This window comes from Lissotriton helveticus, chromosome 9, assembly GCF_964261635.1.
Source record: "Lissotriton helveticus chromosome 9, aLisHel1.1, whole genome shotgun sequence".
Lineage (NCBI taxonomy): Eukaryota > Metazoa > Chordata > Amphibia > Caudata > Salamandridae > Lissotriton > Lissotriton helveticus.
The window spans coordinates 1,218,483,357-1,218,493,989 of NC_136070.1; the positions used below are offsets into that span (position 1 = coordinate 1,218,483,357).

Consider the following 10,633-nt stretch of genomic DNA (forward strand, 5'->3'; position numbering starts at 1 on the left):
TTTAAGACATCATTTTTTTCGATATTTTAACAAACTATATTATTTATAATAGATATTTTTGTACTTACCTGTTTGTAGATAGGAAGTCGATATTCTGTCATTCTATATTTTTTCTGCGATATTTTGGCAGGTCGATATTTTGCTCCTCGATATTCTGTCAGTAAGCCTGGGAAATCACTACAGGATATTCTTCTGCCGAATCTCAGCCCAATCCCTGACAAATAAGTAACAATATAACTTCAGAATTGTGTTTACAAAAGCTCCTTCCAAAAAACAACAGCCAGGGTTTAAACCCTCAAGAGCCACTGAACTAAATTGGTCCCAATCAGAGGAAATCCATGCCTCGGTGGATGAAGGCCAGTTGGTACTGCTTGGCTACACAATAAAACTGAACAGACTCCAGGACTGGGCTGGGATCACACCAAGGCATTGGGCTAGATCCACTCCTTTGTCCTCGATCACATTCCATGCGTTCAACCTGGATCTACTGCGTCATCTGCTGAGAAAGCATCACATGAATCTCCACCAGGGTCAGCAGCATCCCCACTACTGCTGTTTAATGTACACATGAGCCTCTTGGCCCAGCTCTTAGGTCTATATGGGGCACTTTTTAAAATGTTCACACAAACCTACGTTCAGCTGTTAAGAATACCCCCAAAGGCCAGACAAAGGTACGGAGAAGCGTTCGAATTATAAATAGGGCGTGAGAACGTGAGTGTTTTCCAACCACCCAATAGGCTTCTAATCGACCAATAAGGTGCGGGAAGCCACGAAACAAATCGGAAATACAGAAAAGAACGTAACCATAGCAATGGCGTCTTCCGCGGGGTACCCGAGTAAGGATAGGCCAGAGTATAACCAATCAGAACATCGTATTGAGAACAACGTGATACCATGGTGACAGCGTTAACACACTCTGTATCCGGGCAATGGTAGGATAGAAATTGCCCAATCCGGACACAAGAAAGAAACAACCAATGAGACGGTGGAGCTTAAAAAGAGACAACTAATCGCTGTGAAAACAGCAAGAACCCGCAAAGAAACCGAAGCTAGATACGGAGCGGACGCCGCTGTGACGAGGAGCAGGGAGGCCGAATACAATTGAAAAAGTAAGTCCTTGCAGTAGAATATCGTAAAATAGGGGCATACTACCAGTAGGAGAATAGAATAGGGTGGTAGCTAATCATAGTAATAAGAATTGCGCAACGGCAGGCCAACAGATGCTAACTGAACAGAGCAAGTGATAAAAACGAGTCTAAAGTTTAGAAACTAAAAATAAAAATTAAAGTTTAAAAACAAAAACTGTTCTAGTCCCAGGAGGATGTATAATAAATAAAGTGAACCAGTAAGCTAAAACCACAGATTAAAGAATGTGGAGTAATATTTTAGACTAATACTCTATACCAATTAATTTTATAGAATACAGTGGGTTTAGAGGAGCAAGAAGGACAATTAAAACCCAAAGCTTCCTGCAGTCGACGATAATTGAGTGAAAATCGCGACATCAGTCTGAACCACTAACAATTAGGTGAGTACTAAGGGGTAAAAACTGTCTTAATAAAAAGTCTTACCAAGAGTTCATTTAATAACGACACTATGTTTATATTGAAGGACTCCTTACGTCCTGCAATCTAACGGTGGCTTCCTCGCACAGTGTGGAAGAAAAGATCCTGAATCAGATCAGGTACATATATAAGAAAACACATGCTTGTATATTATGCCACAAGAAGGATGTAAAATTTATAGTAGTATATCTACGCCTTCTTTTCACCACAGGAGATATTTGAAATCGGTACTATGCATGACTACCGGCATCAGCTCTGATAAGACTGGGGCACAAAAACAGCACCAAAAATTTAGGTGGAACTAATCAAAAAGATTAGCTTTAAAGGTAAGGCGATTGTATTGGGCCCTTATCGGAGACAGATATACCTCCATGGTGGGATAAATACCCAAATAGACACAAGGCAATAGATATGATATGTGTCTTACGAGCACCCGTGAACCCTAAGTCACAGAAATACTTGTATATCTCCGAAGTACCTGAACAGGGGTTGATAATCATGTATGAAATCTTGTTTTGATGTAAAAATTGTAAGTTAAATAAACAGTGAATAAAGAAGGGGAGAAAAATATGACAGACCTGTATTTTAGATAAACCTCTACAAAATGTGATACGCTTGGAAGGAGTGTGGGCGAGTTAGAATTAGGGACAAAATGAATGATGTAATTTAAAAACATGACATCGGTCAACAAACAGTAACCTTATTGTTTTTTTAATAAAAATCTTTCTAGAATCAGTCCTGAAGAAGGTGTGAGATAAGAAAAACCGAAACGCTGCGTCGACTAAAAATTGTGATTCTTTTGTATTGACTTTTTTCAATTGTGTATTTTAAACGTCTTTTATTGTGTATTAAATGTGTTTTTAAACCATGAATCATGTATAAAATTGTGTTGACCTCATAGATATGTAATTTTAAAGATGTGACATGTCCAAAAATTTTTGCAAAATTTGTTTTGAAAAATATTTTTGTATTAAGGAATAATAAATTCATATATCTGATATCAGACGAAGTTGTTGTTGTAATTGTAACTTGTAATTGCACACACGTGTAACCCAGAAATAGTATATACAGTCTGTCAACGTATCATATATTGAAGAATGGATATTGTGTAAAACCATTGAGTCTGGTCCCAAACCTTGAGTACTTGGAGATATACAGGATAACCATATTGAGGTGCAGGCCATTTTGGTCCTGCAAGAGAAAGGGACACCCCATATATTTTCGCAATTTCCCCCTGGTCCCACATAACCAGTAAGAGGGGGCCTCCCATCACTTTTTTTACTTCTTAACTCGGCTAGTAAGCTGGGGAGGCATTCGTGTCTGGCACACAAACATAGATTACGCTTCTTTGCATCCGTCAGTCGAAATTGAGATAAAGACGAATGGAGGGCATTAAAACATATAGTTTTTCGGAAGATCAATTTAATAATCTGATACATAAATCATCCAAAAACATCACCACGATAAGATTAGATAAATCTGATGAGGAACAGTGGAGAACACTATGGAACCTTAAAAAGAAAGTAGTACGAGCCGAGCTACATGCGGACTTTTTAGTCGAATACTGTAAGAATGGGATTATTCCCAAGGGGCTACAGATTACTAATGAGCCCGGGATTTTTATCACAAACAGAAAGTTCATAGAAAATTGGACTTTGGTGGCCAACAGATGCAGCCGCGACTGGATGCTCTTGATTATCGAGACGGCTCAGGAAGTTTTGGTCTATGAAAGAAAGGAAATTGAGGATCTGGAGGCAAAATTAAATGATAGCTCAGCCCTAGAAGAGGCCAAATCTAAACTTCGTGATATACAAAATGATGTGTCAGGGTATAGCGATTACTTGGCGAACAAAAAAAGCAACAAACTCAAAAAAGACATTGCAGCCTATAATCCCGAAATAGTATATCCCTACTTACAGAAAGATTTTTATGACCGTCCTAGAGAGCAGTACCAAACACGCAAACCGTGGCAGCAACAACCACGCAATCACTCTAAGAAAAGAGTGAGGTTCTTCGATACCTCGTATACAAGCTCGGAATCAGAGGGAGAACAAAACAATGAGGCGAGAAATACAAATGAGAGAGACACTTCAGCAGGTCCAAATAAAGAAGGCTTATCTTTTTTAGAACAGCGTCACCAAAACCATGGACAGCAGAAAGGGAGGGGGAGAGGCCGAATAAACTACAACCAACAGGGCCAATACCCTCAACGTCCCAGAACAAGGAGTCAAAAGAATTGGGACTAAATCAACAACATAAAGCGGCTGTCATTAATCTATCACCATACAATCTTACACCAACTCAAACAATGCTTTTAGAGAAAGGACTAGGATATGCATTGTGCTCTCCAATAGATAGGTACTCACTAGAAAGGGACTTGCAACAATTCTTTAGAAAGATTAGACTGAGCGTCTTGTTTGAGGGCAGGGAAAGACACCCCAGTTCCAACAAATCTGGTCTGAAAAATAAATCTGGATGGACTCCGACCCTTAATATGGTTAACAAAGACATAGAAACATTCGAAAGAGTAGTGGATAAAAGCATAGACTCTCTCCTGAACCAAAAGAACTGGACCAATTTCAATCTCAACAAAGCTGAAAATGATGCATTAAAAACGCTCGAGCAAAGAGAGGACCTAACGATTAAGCCCGCCGACAAAGGCGGTAGTATCGTAATAATGGCTACCACAGACTATCAGAATAGAATGAACAAATTATTGAACAAAACGGACCACTATAGCAAAACCAATAGAAACGAGTGGTCTAACTTACAAGATAATATCCTAAGACTACTGCAACATGCCAAAGATGATGACGTCATATGCGAGGAAGAATTTGCCTTTCTAATGAATAACAAACCCATCTTTCCAGCTCTCTACGGCCTTCCCAAGGTTCACAAAGATCTAGAGAACCCCCCAATGAGGCCTATAGTATCGAGCATAGGATCCCTTACTGAACCACTCAGTAAGTACGTGGATATATTTCTCCAACCTTTAGTGGTTGAACAAAAAGCTTACATTAAAGATACCACCTCGATGATTAAGAAAGTAGAGTGCCTTCATTTTAATCCGGAAAATCAAATCTTAGTGACTCTAGACATAGAGGCGCTGTATACAAACATCCCGCAAGATAAAACAATCACTATGATAACAGACATGTTGAGCCAAGAGGGACAGGATTTGACGACACATCACCAGTTCATTGTAGACTGTATCAGAATAGTCCTCAAGAACAATATATTTCTATTTGGAAAAGACCTCTACAAGCAGGTCAAGGGCACGAGCATGGGGGCTACCTGTGCGCCGAGCCTGGCCTGCTTGTATGTCTCCAGGTTCGAGGAACAACATATCTTTAATCAGGCAGCGCCCTTCTTTGAAAATATTAGTGAATGGTCCAGATATATAGATGATATTTTCTTTATCTGGACCGGGGAAATGACCATGCTACTTGAATTTTTGGAATGGCTCAATTTGGGAGACACTGATCTAAGATTCACGTCACACATAGACCGGGAACAGTGTGAATTCTTGGATATCATTATTAAACACACAAATGGTAAACTCAGTGTTGAACTATTCACGAAAACAACAGATAGAAACACTATGTTACATTACAACAGTAACCACCCCCCATGCCAGAAAAACAATATTCCGTTCGGACAGTTCCTGAGGTTAAAAAGAAACTGCACCGCCTTAAAAGATTATGAAAAACATGCCGAAGTACTCAAAACCAAATTTTTAGAAAGAGGGTACCCAAGAAGGTTGGTACGACAAGCTTATAAGAGAGCAAAGTACTACAACCGTGACAGTTTCTTTGAAGAAAAAACATTAGCAGGAGACAAAGCACAACCTCTGATATTTGTTACCAACTTTAGTCAAGTCAGTAACAAGGTGAAGAACATAATAAACAGGAACTGGCATCTTATTTCTAATAAAACATCCGAGAGAATACCAAAACCCATGTTCTCCTTTCGGAGAAACAGAACTATCCGCAATAGGTTAGTGCACACCTACAGAGATGGCACCAACCAATCACAACCATGCATCAACAACGCACCCCTGCCCAGTGGTACCTTCCCGTGCCAGGGATGTGTAAACTGTGGAAATATCATTAAAGGGAATTCCATTAAGACTAAAAATACAACAGTAATGATTAAAAGCTTTACTAATTGCCGTACAAAGAACCTTATATATCTAATACAATGTCCATGCAAACTATGCTATATAGGCGAAACATCTAGAGAAATACGGACCCGTCTTAATGAGCACAAATCTGCAATAAGAAATCACAAGAAAGGTGCTCCCCTAGTAGAACACTGGGTAGCAGCAGGTCATAAGGTAGAAGATTTGAGCTGGTGCGGCCTCGAAACTGTAACTTTAAATCTAAGAGGAGGCGACAGCAATACAAAGAGAAAAAAGAGGGAACAATTTTACATGTCTAAATTCAACAGTGTGAGATGTGGACTAAACAGTAAGGAGGACTGGGAAAGAATTATCCAATAACAAAACTAAAATGTCAAGATTATGGTTATGGAAATTCCCGGCAGAATTTTAATTTTAATGAAAATAGACAACTCAGGGTATTGAAATTACCATCTCACTTTAATCAGACGCACCTCATAACATATGACTTAGAACTGCTACAGAATACATCGCGGTAACACGGAGAAGCGCTTGAATTATAAACAGTGCGTGCGAACGCGAGTTTTCTGACCATCTGACAGGTTTCCAATGGACCAATCAGGTGTGGGAAGTCTGTAAAACCAAAACGTCATGAAATTCCCGGTATGATTTTAAAGAGAATAGACAATTGATGATCATGAAGATACCGGTTCACTTTAAATAGACGTCTTTATAGAATATATAATATATAACTTAGAACCGCTATAGAACATATTGCGGTCAAACGGAGAAGCGTTCGAATTATAAATAGGGCGTGAGAACGTGAGTGTTTTCCAACCACCCAATAGGCTTCTAATCGACCAATAAGGTGCGGGAAGCCACGAAACAAATCGGAAATACAGAAAAGAACGTAACCATAGCAATGGCGTCTTCCGCGGGGTACCCGAGTAAGGATAGGCCAGAGTATAACCAATCAGAACATCGTATTGAGAACAACGTGATACCATGGTGACAGCGTTAACACACTCTGTATCCGGGCAATGGTAGGATAGAAATTGCCCAATCCGGACACAAGAAAGAAACAACCAATGAGACGGTGGAGCTTAAAAAGAGACAACTAATCGCTGTGAAAACAGCAAGAACCCGCAAAGAAACCGAAGCTAGATACGGAGCGGACGCCGCTGTGACGAGGAGCAGGGAGGCCGAATACAATTGAAAAAGTAAGTCCTTGCAGTAGAATATCGTAAAATAGGGGCATACTACCAGTAGGAGAATAGAATAGGGTGGTAGCTAATCATAGTAATAAGAATTGCGCAACGGCAGGCCAACAGATGCTAACTGAACAGAGCAAGTGATAAAAACGAGTCTAAAGTTTAGAAACTAAAAATAAAAATTAAAGTTTAAAAACAAAAACTGTTCTAGTCCCAGGAGGATGTATAATAAATAAAGTGAACCAGTAAGCTAAAACCACAGATTAAAGAATGTGGAGTAATATTTTAGACTAATACTCTATACCAATTAATTTTATAGAATACAGTGGGTTTAGAGGAGCAAGAAGGACAATTAAAACCCAAAGCTTCCTGCAGTCGACGATAATTGAGTGAAAATCGCGACATCAGTCTGAACCACTAACAATTAGGTGAGTACTAAGGGGTAAAAACTGTCTTAATAAAAAGTCTTACCAAGAGTTCATTTAATAACGACACTATGTTTATATTGAAGGACTCCTTACGTCCTGCAATCTAACGGTGGCTTCCTCGCACAGTGTGGAAGAAAAGATCCTGAATCAGATCAGGTACATATATAAGAAAACACATGCTTGTATATTATGCCACAAGAAGGATGTAAAATTTATAGTAGTATATCTACGCCTTCTTTTCACCACAGGAGATATTTGAAATCGGTACTATGCATGACTACCGGCATCAGCTCTGATAAGACTGGGGCACAAAAACAGCACCAAAAATTTAGGTGGAACTAATCAAAAAGATTAGCTTTAAAGGTAAGGCGATTGTATTGGGCCCTTATCGGAGACAGATATACCTCCATGGTGGGATAAATACCCAAATAGACACAAGGCAATAGATATGATATGTGTCTTACGAGCACCCGTGAACCCTAAGTCACAGAAATACTTGTATATCTCCGAAGTACCTGAACAGGGGTTGATAATCATGTATGAAATCTTGTTTTGATGTAAAAATTGTAAGTTAAATAAACAGTGAATAAAGAAGGGGAGAAAAATATGACAGACCTGTATTTTAGATAAACCTCTACAAAATGTGATACGCTTGGAAGGAGTGTGGGCGAGTTAGAATTAGGGACAAAATGAATGATGTAATTTAAAAACATGACATCGGTCAACAAACAGTAACCTTATTGTTTTTTTAATAAAAATCTTTCTAGAATCAGTCCTGAAGAAGGTGTGAGATAAGAAAAACCGAAACGCTGCGTCGACTAAAAATTGTGATTCTTTTGTATTGACTTTTTTCAATTGTGTATTTTAAACGTCTTTTATTGTGTATTAAATGTGTTTTTAAACCATGAATCATGTATAAAATTGTGTTGACCTCATAGATATGTAATTTTAAAGATGTGACATGTCCAAAAATTTTTGCAAAATTTGTTTTGAAAAATATTTTTGTATTAAGGAATAATAAATTCATATATCTGATATCAGACGAAGTTGTTGTTGTAATTGTAACTTGTAATTGCACACACGTGTAACCCAGAAATAGTATATACAGTCTGTCAACGTATCATATATTGAAGAATGGATATTGTGTAAAACCATTGAGTCTGGTCCCAAACCTTGAGTACTTGGAGATATACAGGATAACCATATTGAGGTGCAGGCCATTTTGGTCCTGCAAGAGAAAGGGACACCCCATATATTTTCGCAATTTCCCCCGGGTCCCACATAACCAGTAAGAGGGGGCCTCCCATCACTTTTTTTACTAATGTACACATGAGCCTCTTGGCCCAGCTCTTAGGTCTATATGGGGCACTTTTTAAAATGTTCACACAAACCTACGTTCAGCTGTTAAGAATACCCCCAAAGGCCAGACAAAGGTACCAGATTGCCTAAATGACGTGTTTGACTGGTCAGAAGGACATTTGCTTTGTCCAAATCGAGTTAATACTAAGATGGTTGTGTTTGGGCAGAGCTCCATCCCTTTTGAGTGGCCACAGAAGATGGGCATCCCTCCTTTTACTTCCACGAAGGCAAGACCTTGGCAAAGCTGTCTGACGTCACCATGTCATTCTCATCCCAAACCAACAAAGTGGTCTAGGGCATCAATCTGCAGGTATCCATACTCTAAAAAATGCTTCCCTTAATTCACTTCAAACAGTGGGGACACATCTGATAGTCCTGAAGAAGGAATACCAAATAGGGGACTTGTACTCCTTCTACGCCATACCACTTGACTTGTAACAGTCTGTACAGCGCCATGATATAAAATTGAGGCTACTTACAGCACTATCCAAAACTCCTTAATAAATGATAAATATTACAACTGGACCATACTCAGAAGGCTTACTGAATGAGATTTTATTTCACTATTTGAGCTCAACCCAATTTGCTCCGGCTCTGGTGAGACACATTTGTTTGTAATGTTCTGCACAGAAGAAAACATGGAATAAATCATATATGTCGATCCGTGGAGACTAAATCTGGAGTGAGCCATAGAACAAAAAAGACACAACAATGACGTTCAACTGTGGCTCTAGGTGGCAAGTGTCCAGTGTATTTGGCCGCCTTGGACTCCTACCACCAGCCCAACATAATACCTTCTAACAAAGAACAGAAACTTCACATTTCCAACTGGCATGTCTCCAAGTTTGGGGTTTGGGGGTCAATCATTGAAAGTGGGGGGAGCCAAGCAAGAGAACAAGTTGCCAAGGGCAGACAGACTGACAAAAGACAGGACTATCTTCAACCCGACACTTCAGCAACTTCTGCTGCAATAAGGCTAATATGGAGCTTGGATGGTGACTCTGGGAGTTCAGCTTTAGGTTTCCTACTTATTTAATTATTTTTGAGTGCATGATATATTATCCAGCGCCTAGACGCTGGGGATCTGTGCATTTAATTGTTGTTTGTGTGCATGATATGCTGCCTGGTGCCTAGAAGCAGGGGTTATTGGCATTGTGCTCTTGACGAAACTGAACTAAAACTAAACTGGGAATATGCTAGGTATGAACATTGTTAATGGAGGGAGGGGCTTTATGACTCACTTCAGTCTCCGCCCCTCATGAATCCTGCCCCCACCGAAGCTTACCTATGGTAATGAAGTGCATATTACACTCAGCGCATCTACAGCTATATAAAATACTAGCAGCCCGTCCCGACGTTGTCCGGGTATGAATTGCTGCCGGCCAGTAGTATATTGTTTTGTAGGATTTCGTTTTGATAGCATTTCTTATCTGTGACAGGCCTGTGAAACGCTCCGATTCACAGTGCACTGCTGATGCACTTAAGAGTGCGCGTTCAGTAGTGTCTGAACTCGAGTTTCCCTACTTTATTTTTCCTTGCAATATTATATAGCGTGGACAACATGGCATGAGCACAATTTACATTACAGAAGAACACATTCATTTGTGGTAGGCACGGGAAGACAAAGCGATTTGCCTGGAATCACAGGATGTTGAGCTGATGCCGAGATTCGAACGTAGCTCCCCAGCTCTAAAGTTCACAATTCTAGAACTTGTGGCGGGAGGTGTGTCTAAAAGTGTATGTCGGTGCTGGCCATCAATGAGAGAGACCTGTGCATTTTTCAAATCGGTGGTGAAAAAATATGAGTATGTTGCTGGAGATGTGGGCCGCCGTGCCACCAATGTACTTACCGGGGAGGGTAAACACTCCTTATTCCTCAACTTTCTTTCCGCATACCAACACTCCGCATACTTTCATTACGAAAGTACCATGACTCCACAATGCCATTAT

General features: G+C 39.8%; 2 long non-coding RNA genes across 2 annotated transcripts; both read left to right on the top strand.

Annotated features, from left to right (window-relative positions):
• Positions 1-1,417: 1,417 nt before the first annotated feature.
• On the top strand, positions 1,418-2,847 carry LOC144783447 (uncharacterized). The gene is made up of 3 exons (XR_013601441.1): positions 1,418-1,528; positions 1,612-1,684; positions 1,777-2,847. It is a non-coding gene; the product is annotated as an uncharacterized LOC144783447 (long non-coding RNA).
• A 4,366-nt stretch (positions 2,848-7,213) lies between these two features.
• Positions 7,214-8,396, top strand: LOC144783448 (uncharacterized). The gene is made up of 3 exons (XR_013601442.1): positions 7,214-7,324; positions 7,408-7,480; positions 7,573-8,396. It is a non-coding gene; the product is annotated as an uncharacterized LOC144783448 (long non-coding RNA).
• The last annotated feature ends 2,237 nt before the right edge of the window (positions 8,397-10,633 follow it).